The sequence below is a fragment of the Pongo abelii genome, chromosome 8 (assembly GCF_028885655.2).
Source record: "Pongo abelii isolate AG06213 chromosome 8, NHGRI_mPonAbe1-v2.0_pri, whole genome shotgun sequence".
Taxonomy (NCBI): Eukaryota; Metazoa; Chordata; class Mammalia; order Primates; family Hominidae; genus Pongo; species Pongo abelii.
The window spans coordinates 63,520,712-63,543,709 of record NC_071993.2 but is presented as its reverse complement, the minus strand read 5'-3'; the positions used below and the strand labels follow the sequence as shown (position 1 = coordinate 63,543,709).

At 39.5% G+C, this 22,998-nt stretch overlaps 1 non-coding gene and 1 pseudogene across 2 annotated transcripts in view; one reads left to right on the top strand and one right to left on the bottom strand.

Annotated features, from left to right (window-relative positions):
- LOC112135215 (uncharacterized) overlaps positions 1-22,998 on the top strand; it is a 94,960-nt gene that overhangs the window by 32,118 nt on the left and 39,844 nt on the right. The window lies entirely within an intron of this gene.
- On the bottom strand, positions 7,849-15,903 carry LOC100434436 (phenylalanine--tRNA ligase beta subunit-like; annotated as a pseudogene).

Sequence of the window (22,998 nt, the reverse complement as noted above, 5' to 3'; positions counted from 1 at the left end):
TTTGCTGATTTGCTGCGTTGTTTAAGGAGATAATGGCTCTTTTTCATGGGACAGTTTCAGGCAATGGCTGGGACAGGGCTGAGGCTTTCTGCGAATGGCTGGGCCACATGTTTTTCGCAACCCCCCATGCTGTCACACTCTGAGCCCTGTGGAAGTTTGTGAAAGACTTGCTTCTTCCTGTCCCTGCCTTCCCTAGGCAGATGAGCTCAGAGATATAAATGAAATTGAGGCTTAGAACAGCCAGTGCAGAGTATTAAATGCTAATTAGCTTGTCAACACCACAGATGTTTTTGAAGAGAGGGAGATATGATGCAACCTACACTTTGGGAGGAAATGCAGAGGGGATTGCCTGGGAGGGTGGAGATTTGAGGCAGAGAGAGATTTAAAGGAGGTTTGTCCACTGGGAGAGATGGGAAGCCCTCAATATTGGGAGTGGGTATTTGTTGAGGGGGGTGCAAAGAAAGGAAGGGCAGAGTTGGTGACTTGGGTCAGATTCAAGACACAATGAAGAGGAGAGCTGACAGGATTTGACCACTTTTACCTCAGTGTTGTCAAAGAGAAACAAAGCTGGACATTAGTTAAAAGTGATAAAAACATACTTTATTCAGTAAAACTGACAGTAGCGGGAAGAGCTGAGCTCTGTTCAAATTTGTACAGAGGCGACTGGGCGATTTAAAGGGAGAATGAGGGAACAGGGAGTGGGAGTGAGCAGGGGCTCAGTAGTGTCAGGGAAGTGAAACAAAAAGGGCTAAGAGGGTTAGTCAGTGTAAATATGATGAGGCCAGCTGTGTTTGCTTGCTGGAAATTACTGAAGTTAGGATTCTATCCTCCTCCAGAGACTGGGGGACAGAAGCTCTATTTTTCTTGATAATTACATTTCAAAGAAATAGCTTTCAGGTCCTTGAGAAGGACACACCTAAGTTATAGGAGATACAGCTGCTTTTCAACTTACTTTGGTGTTTTGTCTCAGTAAACCCATTGTAAATTGAAAATATTATAAGTCAAAAATACATTTAATACACCTTACAAAAAAATCACAGCTTAGCCCAATCAACCTTAAGTGTGCTCAGAAGACTTACATTAGCCTACCATTGGGTGAAATAATCTAACACAAAGCCTATTTTATAATAAAGTGTTCAATATCTCATATAATTTATTGAACGCTGTACTGAAAGTGAAGAACAGAATGGTTGCACCATTCTGAAGTACAGTTTCTCTGAATGTGTATCACCTTCACACCACTGCCAAGCCAAAAAATCACAGATTGAACCATTGTAGGTCACGGACCATCTGTATCTCAAAGGGACAGAGGGAGGATTTACAATTGTAAGCTATTTTTTTTTAGTAAATGCTCCAGTAAAGTGGGAGTATCAGTGGCCTATCGTCAGGTGTTCGCTAGATCAAAAGGTAAATTCTTTTGACAGCCTTGAGCAAGTCTTCAGATAGGAACTCAAAGCAGTGCTGGGTCGACCTAGGGATTGGCTTAGGCAAGCAGAAGCCAAGCCAGCATTGTTGGCCAAGTCTCTTAGTGCAGGGGTGGGAGCCCTCAGCTCTCTGTGCAGGGCATAGGACATTACAGAGAGGTAAAGAATTGGGAGTTCTGGATGCTATTCCTTGTTCTACAATTCATGAATAGGAAAAACATTGCTTCTCTTTTATTGTGATGATCAAAAGGGATAATATATGTAAAATAACTTGGACAGTAGAAATATTTTTAATACTGAGAACCATAGTTGGAGAACTTGGCTCCCTCTCCTGTCATGAATTAATGTAGCAGCATAAATGGCCAGATCCTTCAAGGGAGGAACCCTGAAGGCGAGACTGCCAGACCTCCTTTTTCATTCCCTTTGTAAAGTGCTTGCTTACAACTGATGCATCATGCTTGTTTCCTTGTTTTTTTGTTTTTTTCTTTTCTCTTCGGACTTGCTTTTTCTGCTTAAGGCACTGCAACCCAAAATCCATTGCCAGCAGGGAAAATGCTTTAAAAGGAATGCTAAGTATGTTCAAAGTGTGACAAAGATTATTTTTTAATTTTAAAGGCTTTTTGGGTATTATTATATTAAAAAGGAAAGATGGAATTTGATAATTCTTACTAGTTTTCTGCCCTATATCCATGAGGTATGTTACTTGGAAAATATTCAGTCCTCTGAAAAAGGCTGTGACATCATTTCTTACTTTATAGGACTGATGGAAATATTCAAATGACGTACTAGTTTATCAACTTGAAACCTTAATTAATGTAAAACACTTTTTGAATTTGGTTGAAAACACTAGGTAAAGTTTCGTTTTTACTTTATGTGTACTTAATCTTCTCTCCCCAGGTGGGTAGTTGCTAAAGCGTCTTTCAGGGAGTGCTAAGGAATAATGTCTTGTTATTATAATGCTTTCATCTTTTCAAAGTGCTTTTCATTATCTCATTTGATGCTCACAACCAACTGTGGAACTTGTTAGGGCGAGGGCTAGCGTGCCAGATGCACGGATGAGGAAACCGAAGCCCAGGAATGTGTGACTGAGTGGTGGAGATAAAGACAGGGGCTGGATCTCTTGCCTGTTAATTGGAGGTGCCACAAAGTACCGCAGACCTGGTCCACAGCTAGCAGTTTTTGAATAGACCATGGCAGGGATGGAGCATCGTAAATCTAGTAGAAATTCATAATTAAGCTCTACATGTCCAGTCAAATGCTTGGGGAAACCTTGTTTTGGGGTTAAATTGAGATTACTGTTCAATGTGTTGTTGAATATCCCATATAGAAAAATTTTGGAAGGTTTAAAACTAAGAAAAGTTTCTTTTGATATCAGGATGTTTCCTTTTTTCAAAAAAAATAGTCTATTAAAATATAATTTAAATACCGTATTGAGAGGTGACAGCGTGCTGGCAGCCCTCACAGCCCTCGCTCGCTCTCTGCACCTCCTCTGCCTGGGCTCCCACTTTGGCGGCACTTGAGGAGCCCTTCAGCCCACAGCTGCACTGTGGGAGCCCCTTTCTGGGCTTGCCAAGGCGGGAGCCCACTCCCTCAGCTTGCAGGGAGGTGTGGAGGGAGAGGCGTGAGCGGGAACTGGGGCTGCATGCTGCGCTGGCGGGCCAGCTGGAGTTCCCGGTGGGCGTGTGCTTGGCGGCCTCGCACTGGGAGCAGCCGGCCGGCCCTCCCGGCCCGGGCAATGAGGGACTTAGCACCCAGGCCAGCGGCTGTGGAGGGTGTACTGGGTCCCCCAGCAGTGCCAGCCCACCGGGGCTGTGCTCGATTTCTCGCCAGGCCTTAGCTGCCTTCCCTTGGGGCAGGCCTTGGGACTGCAGCCCGCCATGCCTAAGCCTTCCCCCGCCTCCGTGGGCTCCTGTGCAGCCCGAGCCTCCCCTACGAGCGCCGCCCCCTGCTCCAGGGCGCCCAGTCCCATTGACCACCCAAGGGCTGAGGAGTGCGAGCACATGGCACCGGACTGGCAGGCAGCTCCACCTGCAGCCCCAGTGCGGGATCCACTGGGTGAAGCCAGCTGGGCTCCTGAGGCTGGTGGGGCCTTGGAAAACCTTTATGTCTAGCTCAGGGATTCTAAATACACCAATGGGCACTCTGTATCTAGCTCAAGGTTTGTAAACACACCAATCAGCACCCTGTGTCTAGCTCAGGGTTTGTGAATGCACCCATCGACACTCTATATCTAGCTGCTCTGGTGGGGCCTTGGAGAACCTTTGTGTCAATACTCTGTATCTAACTAATCTGATGGGGACGTGAAGAACCTTTGTATCTAGCTCAGGGATTGTAAACGCACCAAGTAGGGCCCTGTCAAAACAGACCACTGGGCTCTACCAATCAGCAGGATGTGGGTGGGGCCAGATAAGAGAATAAAAGCAGGCTGCCGGAGCCAGCAGTGGCAACCCGCTGGGGTCCCCTTCCACAGTGTGGAATTTTTGTTCTTTTGCTCTTTGCAATAAATCTTGCTACTGCTCACTCTTTGGGTCCACACTGCTTTTATGAGCTGTAACACACTGCGAAGATCTGCAGCTTCACTCCTGAAGCCAGCGAGACCATGAGCCCACCCGGGAGGAAGGAACAACTCCAGGTGTGCTGCCTTAAGAGCTGTAACACTCACTGCCAAGGTCTGCAGCTTCACTCCTGAGCCAGCGAGACCGCGAACCCACCAGAAGGAAGAAACTCCAAACACATCTGAACATCAGAAGGAACAAACTCCAGACGCGCCACCTTAAGAGCTGTAACACTCGCCGTGAGGGTCCGTGGCTTCATTCTTTAAGTCAGTGAGACCAAGAACCCACCAATTCTGAACACAATATGATTTACACACCAGAAGTGTACAATTTAATTTTTTTTACTATATTCACATATATGTACAACTATCACCACAGTGCCCTCTATTTTTTTAATATATATATATTTTTAGAGACAGTGTTCTGCTTTGTCACCCAGGCTGGAGTGCAGTGATGCGATCACGGCTCTCTGCAGCCTCAACCTCCCAGGCTCAAGCAATCCTCCCACCTCAGCCCATCACCCCAACCCCAACCAAGTAGCTGGGACCACAGCTACTTGGTCCCAGCTACATTTTTGTAGAGGTGGGGTCTTGCCATGTTGCCAGGCTGGTCTCAAACTATTGTCATCAAGCAATCCTCCTTCCTTGGCCTCCCAAGGCGCTGGGATTACAGGCATGAACCACTGTGCCCAGCCTTACAGAACACTTTAGAATATTTTCATCATGTCAAAAAGAAACTCTGCACCCTTTAGTTATCACCCCATCTACCGCAACCCTAAGCTAGAACGAATCTACTTTATGTGTTTGTAGATTTCCCTGTACTAGATTTTCATAGGAATGAAATTGTATAATATGTGGACTTTAGTGAGGGGATTCTTTCACTTAGCATAATGTTTACAAGGTTCATCTAAGATGTAACGTGTCAGTGTTTCCTTCCTTTCTATGGCTGAATAATATTCTAGTGTATGGTATATCTTTATTAGTTGGTGGACATTTGGGTTGGTTCTACCTTTTGGCTATTGTGAATAATACTGCTCTTCATATTTCTGTACACAGTTTTGTGTGCACATATGTTCTCATTTCTCTTGGCTAAATACTTTGGAGTGAAATTACTGGGTCATATAACAACTTTATGTTTGAGGAGCTGCTAGATTGTTTTCCAAAGTGTTTTCACCATTTTACATCCCCACTAGCAGTGTGTAAGAGTTCCCATTTCTCAACATCTTTGCAAGCACTTGTTATCATATGACATTTTGATTGAGCCGTCCTAGGAGACATGAAGCGGTATCTCATGGTGGTTTTGACTTTTATTTCCTTGAGGACTGATGTGAGCATCTTTTGGTGTGCTTATTGGTTATTTGTATATCTTCTCTGAAAAAAATGTCTAGTCAGATCCTTTGCCCATTATTTAGCTAGACTGTTTGCTTTTGAGATGTGAGAGCTTAAAGAATGTATTCTAGAGATAAGTCTCTCAGACATGTGATTTGCAAATATTTTCTCCCATTCTGTGGGTTTTTGTGTGGTGTCCTTTGAAGCACATGGTTTAAAATTTTGTGGAAAGCTACTTTACTTCCTTTTGTTGCTCATGCTTTGGATGCTGTATGTAAAAATCCATTGCCAAACCCGAGGTCATGAAGATGTACAATTTACTCCTGTGTTTTCCCCTAAGAGTTTTATAGTTTGAACTCTTACATTTAAGTGTTTGATCCATTTTGAGTTAATAGTGTATATGGTGTGAAGGAAGAGCCCAAGTTAATTTTTGTGTATGTGAATATCCATTTGTCCCAGCACTATGTGTTGAAAAGTCTATTCTTTCCTCTTTGAATGGTCTTGGCAATCTTGTTGAAATCGGTTGACTATAGATGTATGGTTTTATTTCTGGACTCTCAGTTCTATTCCTTTGATTCATGTCTATCTTTATGCCAGTACCACAATATCTTGATTACCATTCTTTTGTAGAAAGTTTTGCCTGTAATCCCAGCACTTTGGGAGGCTAAGGTGGGTGGATCACAAGGTCAAGAGATCGAGACCATCCTGGCCAAGATGGTAAACCCCATCTCTACTAAAAACACAAAAATTGGCCAGGCGCAGTGGCTCACGCCTGTAATCCCAGCACTTTGGGAGGCCGAGGTGGGCGGATCACCTGAGGTTGGGAGTTTGAGACCAGCCTGACCAACATGGAGAAACCTCATCTCTACTAAAAACACAAAATTAGTTAGGTGTGGTGGTGCATGCCTGTAATCCAAGCTACTTGGGAGGCTGAGGCAGGAGAAACACTTGAACCGGGGAGGCGGAGATTGCGGTGAGCCAAGATTGCACCATTGCACTCCAGCCTGGGCAACAAGAGCAAAACTCCGTCTAAAAAACAAAACAAAACAAAACCCACAAAAATTAACTGGGCATGGTGGTGCACACCTGTAGTCACAGCTACTTGGGGGGCCGAGGCAGGAGAATCGCTTGAATCCGGGAGGCAGAGGTTGCAGTGAGCCGAGATCACGCCACTGCACTCCAGCCTGGTGACAGAGCAAGATTCTGTCTCAAAAAGAAAAAAAAAGAAAAAAGTTTGAAATCAGAAAGTATGAATCCTTTTTTTTTTTTTTTATTTTCAGGACTATTTAGCTATTCTTGGTTCCTTAAGTTCTATATGAATTTGATAATCAGCTAATCTCCACAAAGAATTCAGTTGGGATTCTGGTAGTGATTACGTTGAATCTCTGAATCAGTTTAGGGAGTATTGGCATCATGTTGTCTTTTGATGCATGAAGATGTGATGTTTTTCCACTTATTTAATGTCAATAATGTTTTGTAGTCTTCAAATTTTTGAACTTCTTTTGTTAAATTTATTTCTAAGTATTTTATTCTTATTGATGTTATTTTGAATGGAATTGTTTTCTTAATTTCATTTTTAGATTGCTCATTTGCAAATGTACAGAATACAATTGTACAATTGATTTTTGTATATTGATCTTATATCTTGCAGCCTTGCTAAACTTGTTTATTATAGTATTTTTTTAATGGATTCCTTAGGATTTTCTATTTATAACAGCAGATAATGTCATCTGTGAGCAGAGATAGTTTTACTTCTTCCTTTCCTACCTGGGTGTCTTTTTCTTTCCTAATTGGCCTGTCTAGAACCTCTAGTACAATTTTGAACGGAAGTAGTAAGAGCAGACATCCTTGTCTTGTTCCTGCTCTTAGAGGGGAAAACATCCAGTTTTTCTTCAGTGAACATGATGTTAACTATTGGTTTTTCAGAAGCCCTTCATTATGTTGAGAAAATTCTCTTCTATTCCTAGTTTATTAGTTTTTATTATGAATGGTCATCAGATATTGTCAAATCTTTTTTTTCATTTATTGGAATGATTAATTTTATTTTTTATTGTATTGATATAATAAATTAATTTTCAGATGTTGAATCAACCTTGCATTCCTGGGATAAATTCCACATGGTAATGGAATATAATCCTTTTAATATGCTTCTAGATCTGATTTATTAGTATTTTGTTGGGACATTTTACATCTATATTTATAAGAGATATTAGTCTATAGTTTTCTTGTCATTTTTTCCACCTGGTTTTGGTATCAGGTTAATACTGGCCTCAAAATAATTTGGAAAGAGCTCTCTGCTACTTTTTGGAAGAGTTTGTGAAAAATTAGTATAAATTCTTCTTTAAATATTTGGCAGAATTCGCTAGTGAAGCCATATGGGTTTGGGCTTTTCTTTGTGGATAGGTTTTTTGTTGTTGTTTTGTTTTTGACTTTACTAAACATTAAAGCACACATGAATGTCTTCTGTGGAGTAGGACTAAAGGACATCAGGGGAGGAGAAAGGGATACTTGGGAAGAGAATCACACAACAAGGACCTGTCTTCACAAAAAGGGCTCAATGTTGATTTCCAGGGAGGAACAGGGAATGGTCAGCTCACATTTGGTGATAACATCAGGATGAAGGACTCCAAGCTTCCTGACGTTTTGACTCCTGGCAAAGATCTCTGTGCATTGCCCAGGGAAGAAAGTGGTCCCTTTTGATGATTTGATCACATATCCCCCTTTATTTTCAACAGGAGGTACATTGCACAGCTGTGTAATTCTGTCCAGATACATATGGATGACCTTAAACCCAGGATTCTTGTTGTAATAAACAGCAAAGAGATGCCCATAGTTTTTGTACCTACATCTCTGCTAGAATCTTTTATTACAATGTTAGAGATTTCAAATAGTTTCAGAGGAAGGAGCATCTTCTGATTTGTTTCTATGGTCTTCAGAGCATCAAGAAGAAGGGTAATGAATGCCATCTGTAATTGAGCTGTTTTAGTTTTACTTATGTGGACTGCTTTTGTTGCAGAGATAATCCAAAACAAGTTTATCAGAAATATCCTCTTGGAGCAGACAGAAAAGGTGAGTGCTTCAGTGAATCCATGTCTACCATGGATTCAGCTACCATGTCATGTCTGATAAGTTTTTTGAGCTTATTAAGAGGAAATTGATTAACTGTGGTGTTTATGGGAGAGTCATCTGAATATTGTTATATCCATAAGCAATAGCTGCATCTTCTACAATATCACATGCATGGATAGTGTCAGCTGTGGTCAGAGGGATTTTATTCTCAGTGTGATTCTCATTGCCGATGACTTTGGACTTCAAATACATCCTGGTCAGAACGAGGCAAGATTTTCTGGAGTTTCTCTGATTTCATTTTTTTTTTTTTTTGTTAACGAGATCAGCTTTCACTATATCTTTTTGAACAATTTTTAATTAAAAATATTTTTATAAAAATGGGATCTCACTATGTTGCCCAGGCTGGTCTTGAACCCCTGGACTCAAGCGATCCTCTCACCTCAACTTCCAAAGTGCTGGGATTACAGGTGTGAGCTACCACGCCCAGCCTCACTATCTCCTTTTGGTAAGTTAGTTCTGGAAAAGTATATGCTTTTGCATTAGGAAAACTACCTCAGTTGCTTCAATTGTAAATTGGTTCTCAATATAGTCACTGAAAATGGTGTCAAGAAAAAATCAAGAATTTTTTGCCTTAGTAAAGTCACTTCCTGTGCATTTGATAAATACCTTTCTAGTATTTAATTTTGGAGTCATCCTCATTGGTGATGGAAGGCATTGAAAAGATGACACCCTTGCTATCATAGATAACTGGGTACAGGGGTTTATTTCCAATGACATGTTTTTAAAAATTATTATTATACTTTAAGTTTTAGGGTACATGTGCACAATGTGCAGATTAGTTACATATGTATACATGTGCCATGCTGGTGTGCTGCACCCATTAACTCGTCATTTAGCATTAGGTATATCTCCTAATGCTATCCCTACCCCCTCCCGTCATCCCACAACAGGCCCCAGTGTGTGATGTTCCCCTTCCTATGTCCATGTGTTCTCATTGTTCAATTCCCACCTATGAGTGAGAATATGCGGTGTTTGGTATTTTGTCCTTGCGACAGTTTACTGAGAATGATGATTTCCAATTTCACCCATGTCCCTACAAATGACATGAACTCATCATTTTTTATGGCTGCATAATATTCCATGGTGTATATGTGCCACATTTTCTTAATCCAGTCTATCATTGTTGGACATTTGGGTTGGTTCCAAGTCTTTGCTATTCTGAATAGTGCTGCAATAAACATATGTGTGCATGTGTCTTTATAGCAGCATGATTTATAGTCCTTTGGGTATATACCCAGTAATGGGATGGCTGGGTCAAATGGTATTTCTAGTTCTAGATCCCTGAGGAATTGCCACACTGACTTCCACAATGGTTGAACTAGTTTACAGTCCCACCAACAGTGTAAAAGTGTTCCTATTTCTCCACATGCTCTCCAGCACCTGTTGTTTCCTAACTTTTTAATGATTGCCATTCTAGCTGGTGTGAGATGGTATCTCATTGTGGTTTTGATTTGCATTTCTCTGATGGCCAGTGATGGTGAGCATTTTTTCATGTGTTTTTTGGCTGCATAAATGTCTTCTTTTGAGAAGTGTCTGTTCATGTCCTTCACCCACTTTTTGATGGGGTTGTTTGTTTTTTTCTTGTAAATTTGTTTGAGTTCATTGTAGATTCTGGATATTAGCCCTTTGTCAGATGAGTAGGTTGCAAAAATTTTCTCCCATTTTGTAGGTTGCCTGTTCACCCTGATGGTAGTTTCTTTTGCTGTGCAGAAGCTCTTTAGTTTAATTAGATCCCATTTGTCAATTTTGGCTTTTGTTGCCATTGCTTTTGGTGTTTTAGACATGAAGTCCTTGCCCATGCCTATGTCCTGAATGGTAATGCCTAGGTTTTCTTCTAGGGTTTTTATGGTTTTAGGTCTAACGTTTAAGTCTTTAATCCATCTTGAATTAATTTTTGTATAAGGTGTAAGGAAGGGATCCAGTTTCAGCTTTCTACATATGGCTAGCCAGTTTTCCCAGCACCATTTATTAAATAGGGAATCCTTTCCCCATTTCTTGTTTTTCTCAGGTTTGTCAAAGACCAGATTGTTGTAGATATGCGGCGTTATTTCTGAGGGCTCTGTTCTGTTCCATTGATCTATACCTCTGTTTTGGTACCAGTACCATGCTGTTTTGGTTGCTGTAGCCTTGTAGTATAGTTTGAAGTCAGGTAGCGTGATGCCTCCAGCTTTGTTCTTTTGGCTTAGGATTGACTTGGTGATGTGGGCTCTTTTTTGGTTCCATATGAACTTTAAAGTAGTTTTTTCCAATTCTGTGAAGAAAGTCATTGGTAGCTTGATGGGGATGGCATTGAATCTATAAATTACCTTGGGCAGTATGGCCATTTTTACGATATTGATTCTTCCTACCCATGAGCATGGAATGTTCTTCCATTTGTTTGTATCCTCTTTTATTTCATTGAGCAGTGGTTTGTAGTTCTCCTTGAAGAGGTCCTTCACATCCCTTGTAAGTTGGATTCCTAGGTATTTTATTCTCTTTGAAGCAATTGTGAATCATGAGTTCACTGATGATTTGGCTCTCTGTTTGTCTGTTATTGGTGTATAAGAATGCTTTTGATTTTTGCACATTGATTTTGTATCCTGAGACTTTGCTGAAGTTGCTTATCAGCTTAAGGAGATTTTGGGCTGAGACAATGGGGTTTTCTAGATATACAATCATGTCATCTGCAAACAGGGACAATTTGACTTCCTCTTTTCCTAATTGAATACCCTTTATTTCCTTCTCCTGCCTAATTGCCCTGGCCAGAACTTCCAACACCATGTTGAATAGGAGTGGTGAGAGAGGGCATCCCTGTCTTGTGTCAGTTTTCAAAGGGAATGCTTCCGGTTTTTGCCCATTCAGTATGATATTGGCTGTGGATTTGTCATAGATAGCTCTTATTATTTTGAGGTACGTCCCATCAATACCTAATTTATTGAGAGTTTTTAGCAGGAAGGGTTGTTGAATTTTGTCAAAGGCCTTTTCTGCATCTATTGAGATAATCATATGGTTTTTGTCTTTGATTCCGTTTATATGCTGGATTATGTTTATTGATTTGTGTATGTTGAACCATCCCAGGGATGAAGCCCACTTGATCATGGTGGATAAGCTTTTTGATGTGCTGCTGGATTCGGTTTGCCAGTATTTTCTTGAGGATTTTTGCATCGATGTTCATCAGGGATATTGGTCTAAAATTCTCTTTTTTTGTTGTGTCTCTGACAGGCTTTGGTATCAGGATGATGCTGGCCTCATAAAATGAGTTAGGGAGGATTCTCTCTTTTTCTATTGATAGGAATATTTTCAGAATGAATGGTACCAGTTCCTCCTTGTACCTCTGGTAGAATTTGGCTGTGAATCCATCTGGTCCTGGACTCTTTTTGGTTGGTAAGCTATTGATTATTGCCACAGTTTCAGATCCTGTTATTGGTCTATTCAGAGATTCAATTTCTTCCTGGTTTAGTCTTGGGAGGGTGTATGTGTCGAGGAATTTATCCATTTCTTCTAGATTTTCTAGTTTATTTGCATAGAGGTGTTTGTAGTATTCTCTGATGGTACTTTATATTTCTGTGGGATCGGTAGTGATATCCCCTTTATCAGTTTTTATTGGATCTATTTTATTCTTCTCTCTTTTCTTCTTTATTAGTCTTGCTAGTGGTCTATCCTTTCAAAAAACCAGCTCCTGGATTCATTCATTTTTTGAAGGGTTTTTTGTGTCTCTATTTCCTTCAGTTCTGCTCTGATTTTAGTTGTTTCTTGCATTCTGCTAGCTTTTGAATGTGTTTGCTCTTGCTTTTCTAGTTCTTTTAATTGTGATGTTAGGGTGTCAATTTTGGATCTTTCCTGCTTTCTCTTGTGGGCATTTAGTGCTATAAATTTCCCTCTACACACTGCTTTGAATGTGTCCCAGAGATTCTGGTATGTTGTGTCTTTTTTCTCCTTGGTTTCAAAGAACATCTTTATTTCTGCCTTCATTTCGTTATGTACCTAGTAGTCATTCAGGAGCAGGTTGTTCAGTGTCCATGTAGTTGAACGGTTTTGAGTGAGATTCTTAATCCTGAGTTCTAGTTTGCTTGCACTGTGGTCTGAGAGACAGTTTGTTATAATTTCTGTTCTTTTACATTTGCTGAGGAGAGCTTTACTTCCAACTATGTGGTCAATTTTGGAATAAGTGTGGTGTGGTGCTGAAAAAAATGTATCTTCTGTTGATTTGGGGTGGAGAGTTCTGTAGATGTCTATTAGGTCTGCTTGGTGCAGAGCTGAGTTCAATTCCTGGATATCCTGGTTAACTTTCTGTCTCGTTGATCTGTCTAATGTTGACAATGGGGTGTTAAAGTCTCCCATTATTATTGTGTGGGAGTCTAAGTCTGCTTGTAGGTCACTGAGGACTTGCTTTATGAATGTGGGTGCTCCTGTATTGGGTGCATATATATTTAGGATAGTTAGCTCTTCTTGTTGAATTGATCCCTTTACCATTATGTAATGGCCTTCTTTGTCTCTTTTGATGTTTGTTGGTTTAAAGTCTGTTTTATCACAGACTAGGATTGCAACCCCTGCCTTTTTTTGTTTTTCATTTGCTTGGTAGATCTTCCTCCATCCTTTTATTTTGAGCCTATGTGTGTCTCTGCATGTGAGATGGGTTTCCTGAATACAGCACACTGATGGGTCTTGACTCTTTATACAATTTTGCCAGTCTGTGTCTTTAAATTGGAGTATTTAGTCCATTTACATTTAAAGTTAATATTGTTATGTGTGAATTTGATCCTGTCATTATGATGTTAGCTGGTTATTTTGCTTGTTAGTTGATGCAGTTTCTTCCTAGCCTCGATGGACTTTACAGTTTGGCATGATTTTGCAGTGGCTGGTACTGGTTGTTCCTTTCCATGTTTAGTGCTTCCTTTAGGAGCTCTTTTAGGGCAGGCCTGGTGGTGACAAAATCTCTCAGCATTTGCTTGTCTGTAAAGGATTTTATTTCTCCTTCACTTATGAAGCTTAGTTTGGCTGGACATGAAATTCTGGGTTGAAAATTCTTTTCTTTAAGAATGTTGAATATTGGCCCCCACTTTCTTCTGGCTTGTAGAGTTTCTGCCAAGAGATCCGCTGTTAGTCTGATGGGCTTCCCTTTGTGGGTAACTGGACCTTTCTCTCTGGCTGCCCTTAACAGTTTTTCCTTCATTTCAACTTTGGTGAATCTGACAATTTTGTGTCTTGGAGTTGCTCTTCACGAGGAGTATCTTTGTGGTGTTCTCTGTATTTCCTGAATTTGAATGTTGGCTTGCCTTGCTAGATTGGGGAAGTTCTCCTGGATAATATCCTGCAGAGTGTTTTCCAACTTGGTTCCATTCTCCCCATCACTTTCAGGTACACCAATCAGACGTAGATTTGGTCTTTTCACATCGTCCCATATTTCTTGGAGGCTTTGTTCATTTCTTTTTATTCTTTTTTCTCTAAACTTCCCTTCTCGCTTCATTTCATTCATTTCATCTTCCATCACTGATACCCTTTCTTCCAGTTGGTTGCATCGGCTCCTGAGGCTTCTGCATTTTTCACAAAGTTCTCGAGCCTTGGCTTTCAGCTCCATCAGCTCCTTTAAGCACTTCTCTGTATTGGTTATTCTAGTTATACATTCGTCTAAATTTTTTTCAAAGTTTTCAACTTCTTTGCCTTTGGTTTGGATTTCCTCCTGTAGCTCGGAGTTTGATCGTCTGAAGCCTTCTCTCAACTCATCAAGTCAATCTCCATCCAGCTTTGTTCTGTTGCTGGTGAGGAATTGCGTTCCTTTGGAGGAGGAGAGGCACTCTGCTTTTTAGAGTTTCCAGTTTTTCTGCTCTGTTTTTTCCCCATCTTTGTGGTTTTATCTACTTTTGGTCTTTGATGATGGTGATGTACAGATGGGTTTTTGGTGTGGATGTCCTTTCTGTTTGTTAGTTTTCCTTCTAACAGACAGGACCCTCAGCTGCAGGTCTGTTGGAGTTTGCTAGAGGTGCACTCCAGACCCTTTTTGCCTGGGTATCAGCAGCAGTGGCTGCAGAACAGTGGATTTTCGTGAACCACGAATGCTGCTGTCTGATCGTTCCTCTGGAAGTTTTGTCTCAGAGGAGTACCCGGCCATGTGAGGTATCAGTCTGCCCCTACTGGGGGATGCCTCCCAGTTAGACTGCTTGGGGGTCAGGGGTCAGGGACCCACTTGAGGAGGCAGTCTGCCCGTTCTCAGATCTCCAGCTGCGTGCTGGGAGAACCACTGCTCTCTTCAAAGCTGTCAGACACGGACATTTAAATCTGCAGAGGTTACTGCTGTCTTTTTGTTTGTCTGTGCCCTGCCCCCAGAGGTGGAGCCTACAGAGGCAGGCAGGCCTCCTTTGAGCTGTGGTGGGCTCCACCCAGTTTGAGCTTCCCGGCTGCTTTGTTTACCTAAGCGAGCCTGGGCAATGGTGGGCGCCCCTCCCCCAGCCTCGCTGCCACCTTGCGGTTTGATCTCAGACTGCTGTGCTAGCAATCAGCGAGACTCCGTGGGTGTAGGACCCTCCGAGCCAGGTGCGGGATATAATCTCCTGGTGTGCCGTTTTTTAAGCCTGTCAGAAAAGCGCAGTATTAGGGTGGGAGTGACCTGATTTTCCAGGTGCTGTCTGTCACCCCTTTCTTTGACGAGGAAAGGGAACTCCCTGACCCCTTGTGCTTCCTGAGTGAGGCAATGCCTCGCCCTGCTTTGGCTCGTGCACGTTGCGCTGCACCTGCTGTCCTGCGCCCACTGTCTGGCACTCCCTAGTGAGATGAACCTGGTACCTCAGATGGAAATGCAGAAATCACCCGTCTTCTGTGTTGCTCACGCTGGGAGCTGCAGACCGGAGCTGTTCCTATTCGGCCATCTTGGCTGCCAGGCCCTAATGCTTATCTTTAGAAATTCCCAATGACATGTTAATAGTGTTTAAGGTGATTGTCAGTCTTGTACATGTTCGTTGGCTCACAGACTGTATACTCCTTGGCTTTATTTAGGGCTTGTACTTGATATCTAAAGGACACTTTGCGCAGTACAAGTGAATGGGTAGTGTCCAATGGGTTCCAGTAGCAACCAATGCTCTTTTCCAGCAAATATCCTGATGTAATTTATCCTGATGTTAATGAAGCTGTCATATTGATCTTTAGTAAGCTTTAGATTTTGGAGAACTGCTGCTACTGTAAAGGGCATACCTTAACTATCTTTTCTGTGATAATCAATTTCTGGATTTTTCCATTAGGCATTACTTGTTTGTATGCCAGACCCTTTATCCTTTCTTTGAATACCTGAAGTCCTCAAATCTATCCTTCCAGATACATGAGGTCATATCTATTGACAGAGATGTCAATTTTGCAAAGAAAATTAGAGGTCCCTTCTGCCTTTACATTATCTTGTTCATTACTTATTTCCTTCTCAAAAGTAATGTCATCAACTTCCAGACCAAATTGAAAACATAGTTCATCAAATTCTTCGTCATTGTAGGCCTGGCTCAGGGCTTGGAAGAACAGAAGGTGCTTCTTTGTGGGTAGTTCTTTGATTACTGATTCAATCTCTTTACTTATTACAAGTCTATTTATATAATCTATTTCTTTTTGAGTCAGTTTCAGTAGTTTGTATCTTTTAAAATATCTGTCCATCTCATCTAATTTGTCTGATTTGTTGGCATACATTGTTCATAGTATTCCTTTATGGTCTTTTTTATTTCTGTCAGGTCATTAGTAATGTCCCTCTTTTGTTTTTGTTGTTATTGAGTCTTTTCTTTTTCCCTTGGCCAATCTAGCTTAAGTTTGCCATTTTTGTTGATCTATTCAAGGAACTGGCTTTTGTTTTCATTGATTTTCTCTGTTGTTTTCCAATTCTCTGTTTTATTAACTTCTGCTCTAATCTTTGTTTCCTTCAATCTGCCTGCTTAAAGCTTACTTTGCTCTTCTTTTTCCAGTATCTTACATTGGAAAGTTAGGTTATTGATTTGGGATCTTCTTTTTTTTTTTTTTTTCTTAATTTAGGCACAGACTTGCCTTTGTTACAGAATTTACTTAGGTTTTCTTGAATAGATGTGTTTTCATTTGCTGCTTGCTATCAGGCCTGCTTCCAGAGGCTTCAAATTCTGTGTGTGTATATAATTTCAATAGTTTCACTAAGGAACAGGTCAGCTGAGCTCCTCGTGTGGTCATGCCAGAAGTTGATCTCATGCTCCCTTTTTGTTAGAGGACTTTAGGAGAGATAGAGTGTTGACTTTGTGGACACTACCAGAGGTAGGACAGAGTCAAAGGAGAGTGTACATGAAGGAAGGTAGGCAGTAGATGTGAAGACCCAGGACACTGGACATGAAGGAGGGGTAAACATTTTCAGTGCAAATCTGAAGGTGGAATTTGGAATAATGGATGTAGGTTTAATCTAAATATCAGGATGAACTTTTCAAAAACTGGAATTCTGTCAGTGCATGAAACTGTCCCATGTTTGGGCACCTGTATGCTCTCAGAGATCATCCACATTGTCAAGGACACTGTGGAAAAAGATTTCCTCACTGGTGGTATGATGGATGATGTGACCTCATTTCCTTGCAAGCAAAAGTTTCAGAGATCATTGCATGACAGGGTCTCACAGATGGCTTTGGGGACAAGGGTTTGCATTTAGCAAGGATCACAGCACACCATGTTTTATGAGAAAGAGCAAATCTCTTTCTAATAAGTATAAAACACATCCCCAGATATATACATCTGTGTGTACAATTTATTTTTTGCTATTTTATTTTCAAGTAAAGAAGCCAAGGTATCTTCCAAAAACAATTAGAGTTGATACAGTAAGATTGTTTTTTTTCCTTGATACGTATTTTTAAAATATGTTTTTCTTTTGAGAGAAGTACTATAGGAGCTTTTTGAAATTTGAGTGTTCCTAGTTGTATTAGTATACTAGTGCTGCCATAACAAAATACTACAGCCTGGGTGGCTTAGAGAACAGAAATTTATTTCTCACAGTTCTGGAGTCTAAATGTCAAAAATCAAGATATCCATAGCTGTGGTTTCTTTTGAGGCCTCTCTCCTTGGCTTGCAGCTGGCCGTCTTCTCACTGTGTTCTCACAGGGTTGCCCCTTGGTCTGTATGTTGTGTGTGACTTAACCTCCTCCTTTTATAAGGACACCAGTCACACTGGATTGGGGCCCACCCATCTGACCTCATTTTATCTTAATCACTTCTTTAAAGGTCTTTGTCTCAAAATATAGTTGCATTTTGAGGTACTAAGGATGTGGACTTCAATAGATGAATTTTGGGGAGACACAATTCAGCTGTCAACACTAGCTTTTGCTTCCCTCTCCAATGCTGTTTCTGTTCATAGTTTTCCTTGAGTAGTGATCAGCTAGAGGGTACAGAAAACTCAGGATTTAGAGAAATTCATGCTGTCACTACTTAACTATTGCCTACCTTGGGTCATAATAGATTTGGCTTTTGATTGTCAGATTGCTGGCACCAGCAAAGTCCCGTGCCTGGCAGCTCATGGGTATTTCTGCAGAGAAATTAGCTGGAAGAAACAGATGCAGGATGTCCTTCCAGAAATCATTGTCAGCCCAGTTGCACCCAAGTGAGTTGAGACACAGTAGCCTTGCAGATATAATAGCCTTTCAGCAGATCTTCCAGGGAAAACAATAGCACATCCACATTTGTATTAAAGATCAAGAACACCTCTGATTGCTTTTTTACTTTGTTTTTCTCGTGAAGCTCATTATGCTTCCACAAATCTAACTGCTTTGTTGACTCCTGCAACACATATTATCAGCTAATACATAATGCATCCTACTGAAGCTAAGTACGTGGATGATGTAGAGACCCTTATATCTATTCTACAATTTTACTGTAGACTCACTCCTTGGCCAGTTCATTTTATGAGGCAAAGTTTTGAATGAATAAAATGATATAACCGTATATATTCTTTCATGAGATATTCTCACATATTTTTTTCATGAGAATCTTACATATTCTTTCACTCATGCTATCATAAGTGTGTTTTTTTTTCTCTCCTGTTCACAAAACAGAGTTGTCATTTCAGCTAAAATGAGTCAACTCAAAGTTTATTTTCTAATTACAAATTTAATTGTCAGAAAAGATAGAAAAGGACCAGGTGCGGTGGCTCATGCCTGTAATCCCAGCACTCTGGGAGGCCAAGGCAGGAGGATTGCTTGAGCCCAGAAGTTGAAGACCAGCATGAGCAACATAGCGAGATCCCATCTTTACAAATAATAAAAAAATTAATTATGTGTGGTGGTGTGTGCCTGGGGTCCCAGCTACATTGGGAGGCTGAGGTGGGAGGATCACTTGAGCTTGAGAGGTGGAGGCATAAGCTGAGATTGTGCCACTGCACTCACTCCAGCCTGGGTAACAGAGAACAACCAATCTCAAAAAGGAAAAGAAAACACAGAAAAGCACAGCAGAAATAATAAAATCACACGTAATTGCATTCCCTCAAAATAACCATTGTAATTTTTTTCACATTTTTCCCATCTTTTTTTCTGTGCATGACCTTCTACATCTCTCTATATTTATGAAATTATAATAACAAAATACTGTTGCATTTTCTTTTTAAAAATTACACAACATGGCTGGGCGTGGTGGCTCATGCCTGTAATCCCAGTTACTCGGGAGGCTGAGGCAGGAGAATTGCTTGAACCCAGGAGGCAGAGGTTGCAGTGAGCCCAGATCATGCCATTGCACTCCAGCCTGGGTGACAAGAGTGAAACTCCATATAAAAAAAAAAAAGACAAAAAATTACACAAAACTTTATTGTGGAAATTTTCTTGAATAGTTTGTCATATAATTTTAATGGTGAGTGGTATTCTAGATTATAGAACATTCAGGTAAAGAATACTGAGGTTATTACTTTTGCCTATATATGTTTGAGCATATATCTGTAACTATGTTTGCTTGGTCTTCTTCACTAATTTGAAATAATATATTTAGCATATCAAAAAATGCCTAGATGTAACAGAGGCTATTTATTGGTTTAACACTGGTTCACTGATTTGTGTCTTCTGGCATCAGCACTATTTTGCTGTAGTTTATAAAATATAAGTTCAGGTTAAACATCTTGCATTGTGAATAGGAAGTATTTTATTATCTGTTCTCCATATTACTGTTTTGGGTGAAATTTAATTTAGCAAACGTATCTATATCAATATGATCTAACATCTTTCTATCTTTCCATTTATCTATTTAATTAATTTTTTAAAAACATTTTCTGGAACCTACATTATGGTATCACACAATAATGGTATTAGCAAGCCCCTTTATCTTATTCATACATTTAATGAAAATACTAATCATGTTTCTCTATGAATTTTGTTGTTTACTGTAGGTTCTGGCAGATTCACTTGATCCAATTAAAGTTTTCTTTTCTACCTAGTTTACTAGTTTTTTGTAGTAAGACTATGTACTGAATTTGATTAAAAACTTTTAACTATTATAGGGATCACACAGCTTTTTTGTCTTTAAATATATTTTGCTACATTAAGAGATTTCATATGGTATCATAGTTGCATTGCTAAGATAAGCCCTTTTGGCATACTCGTGGGTTCCATTTGCAAAAATTTCATTTAAGATGTTTGCATTTTCAATCTTATAATATCCCATCTTTTTTTCCTACTTCCCCTCCCTCTTTGCTATCCTGTTCTGATTTTGATTCAGGGGCACTGGGTTAATCTGTTTTTCTAAAGTGAGCTAAAAAGTGTTTCATTTCACCCCTGTGTGTTTTGGGAGAGCTTAGTAACACTGGAATTTTCAGATATTTGAAAGTTTATTAAAACTTGTCCTTAAAAACTCCTGATAAGAACTTGTATCATTTTAAAAGATTACATCTTTGATACCTTTTAATGTTTTTCACTGATCTTTCCTAGAAAATCATGTTTTGTATAAAACCTCAAATTTATTATAAATTATACCTATTAATCTCTTATAATTAAAAATAACCTGCCATTTCTTTGACTTTTCTTGTTTCAAATATGTGTGTGAGTTTTCACTTTGTTGTTGTTCAGGCCTGTCAAAGGTTTGGTTTTAGTTTTTTCAAAGTTTTATTGATGATGTCTACATCTTTTGTTCTTTATTTTAACTTGTTTCTAATTTCCCCCTTTTCTATCTTAAAACAATCTTTTACTCCTAATTCAATAGCATCCTAAACTATATACTTCTTTTATTTTCAGCCTTTTCTTTTCTAATCTATGCATTTGTAAATGTTTCTTTGAGCATCATCTTGGGCTTATCTCGCAATTTAGTAATGCAGCACTTTTAGGTCTTGATACTTGTTATCTCAAAATCGATGATTTCTAAGTACATGCACTTTCTATTCTTGTCTCTTTCATGGAAGATTTGGTATTTTAGGCTTTTCTAGTGAGTGTAATTTTTCTGGCTTTTGTTTTTAATTTTATTATACTGCTTACAGAGAATATGGTCTCCATGATTTCAGTTGTTTGGAAAGTAATGAATTTTTTCTCTAAGGCTTAATGGAGGATAAGATTTTATCCATGTTTTCCTATACGTTTTCAAGGAATGTGGTTGCTCAATTGGGTAGAGAGTTTCATATACCTTTGCCTTATCCATACTGATGATTTTTTTTGGTTATTCAAATTATGTTATCCTTTTGTTTACTTGATCTCACTGTTTGAGAGAGTTATAATTGCATACCACTATTTTTGTTTTTCTATTTCCTTCTGTATTTCTGTCAGTTTTTCATTTATTTTGGGAGCTGTGTTTAGTTCATGTATGTTTTCTTTTCCTTTTATATTTATGTCTACATGAATTATTACTTTTCTATTTGATTCTTTTTCCTCAGGTTATATTTTTCTGATATCAATATTGTAACACTTCCTTAATCTTTGTTAAGCGTTTTCATGTCTTTTCATTTGTTATTTTCAATAATCTTTTAAATATCTCTTTCAAATAACATATAGTTTTAAAAGAAATTGATTTGAATACTCCTATATTTCAATGTGGGAATTTAACTTATATTTATAAAAACTAACATGGTTAGTCTTTAGTCTTATTTATGATGAATATTTACTTATTTTTAAAACTTTTATTGAGATAATTTTGGAGTGGATTCACATGCAGTTGTAGGAAATAATACAGAGGGATCCCTTGTACTCGTTGCTCAGTTTCCCCCATTGATCAATTTTGCAAAACTATTGTATAATATTACAACCAGGGTATTGGCATTGATATTGTTTGCCCTTTTTTATCCAGTTTTACTGATACTTATTTGTGTATTTGTGTATTTTTGCTGGAGCCATTTCAGGCTAATGACCTTCCAATTAATTTTTTTAACAACCTTTATCACTCCCAGATTATATTCTGTAATTATCGTGTGTGTGTGTGTGTGTGTGTGTGTGTGTGTGAGAGAGAGAGAGAGAGAGAAATATCTGACTTTTGGCAGACATCATTGTTTTATTTGGTTTGGATTGTTTATGTCCTCTCAGTTCCTCATCATCACCTCATTTGCAGCATTTTAAGAAATAGGTACTCTGTTAAAGATGACAGTATTTAATCTTGGGCTCTCAGCAAGCCTGTGAGCTAGTTATGCTTGACCCTGAAGGAAACTGAGTCTTTGAGGCACTGTATGCTTCAAATTATTATGCAGAACAATTACATGATAATCACTTCAATAATTGATTCTAATATACATAGTACTTAACTTGTAGCTGAGTGAATTCAAAGATGGTATTTTCAGCCTTTCAAAATATACAAGGATAAACAAACATATAATTTTCATGTGGGCCAAGGTAGAAAATCATCTTTGCTTGTAACATTTTGAAGGAAATTTAAAGTTTATAGTTGGAATAGTCTGAATGTTTGTGTTTCCCCAAAATTCGTATATTGAAACCCTAACCCCCAAGGTGATGGTATTAGGAGGTGATTGGTGCTCTTCTGAGAGAGATCCCAGAGAGCTGCCTTGCCCCCTTCTACCATGTGGGAACACAGCAAGAAGGTGCCATCTTAAAATGGCAGACACCCTCACCAGACACCTAATATGTGGGTGCTTTGGTCTTGGACATCATAGCCTCCAGAACTGTAAGAAATAAATCTCTGTTGTTTATAAGCTACCTAGTTTATGGCATTTTTAGATAACAGCCTGAACAGACTAAGACAGTTACTTTATTGATGACTCAGATTTACAGAATTATCTTCTGGAATTTGCTAAATGTTTTAGTTGAAACTTGTATCCACTCTGACTCTGTCTTTACCTTAAGATAGTCTGATCCTCCCAGCATCCAATAAATGTAAGCCATGTTCACTCTGAAGATGGTAATAGGAGTTGACTTGGAATGTCTGTTTCTGACTGCCTCTTGTTCTTATCACTTGCCTTCTGGCTTCTGAATCTGGCCTCAAAGTCACATTTGTGATTTGGGGGTTGTCCTTAGGATTTGGCATTTGAACATAGTCTCACCAGATTTTGATTCTGGGCTATCTTTCATGATCTTTAGCTCACACATATGTTCCTTTCTTTTTTTGCATTATGATGTATGTTCATCTCTCCAGTAAATATCCTGGTTGGGTCTAACTTTATTTGAGGGTAAAAAGAAGACTGAATTTAGCCCAGGCTATACAGAG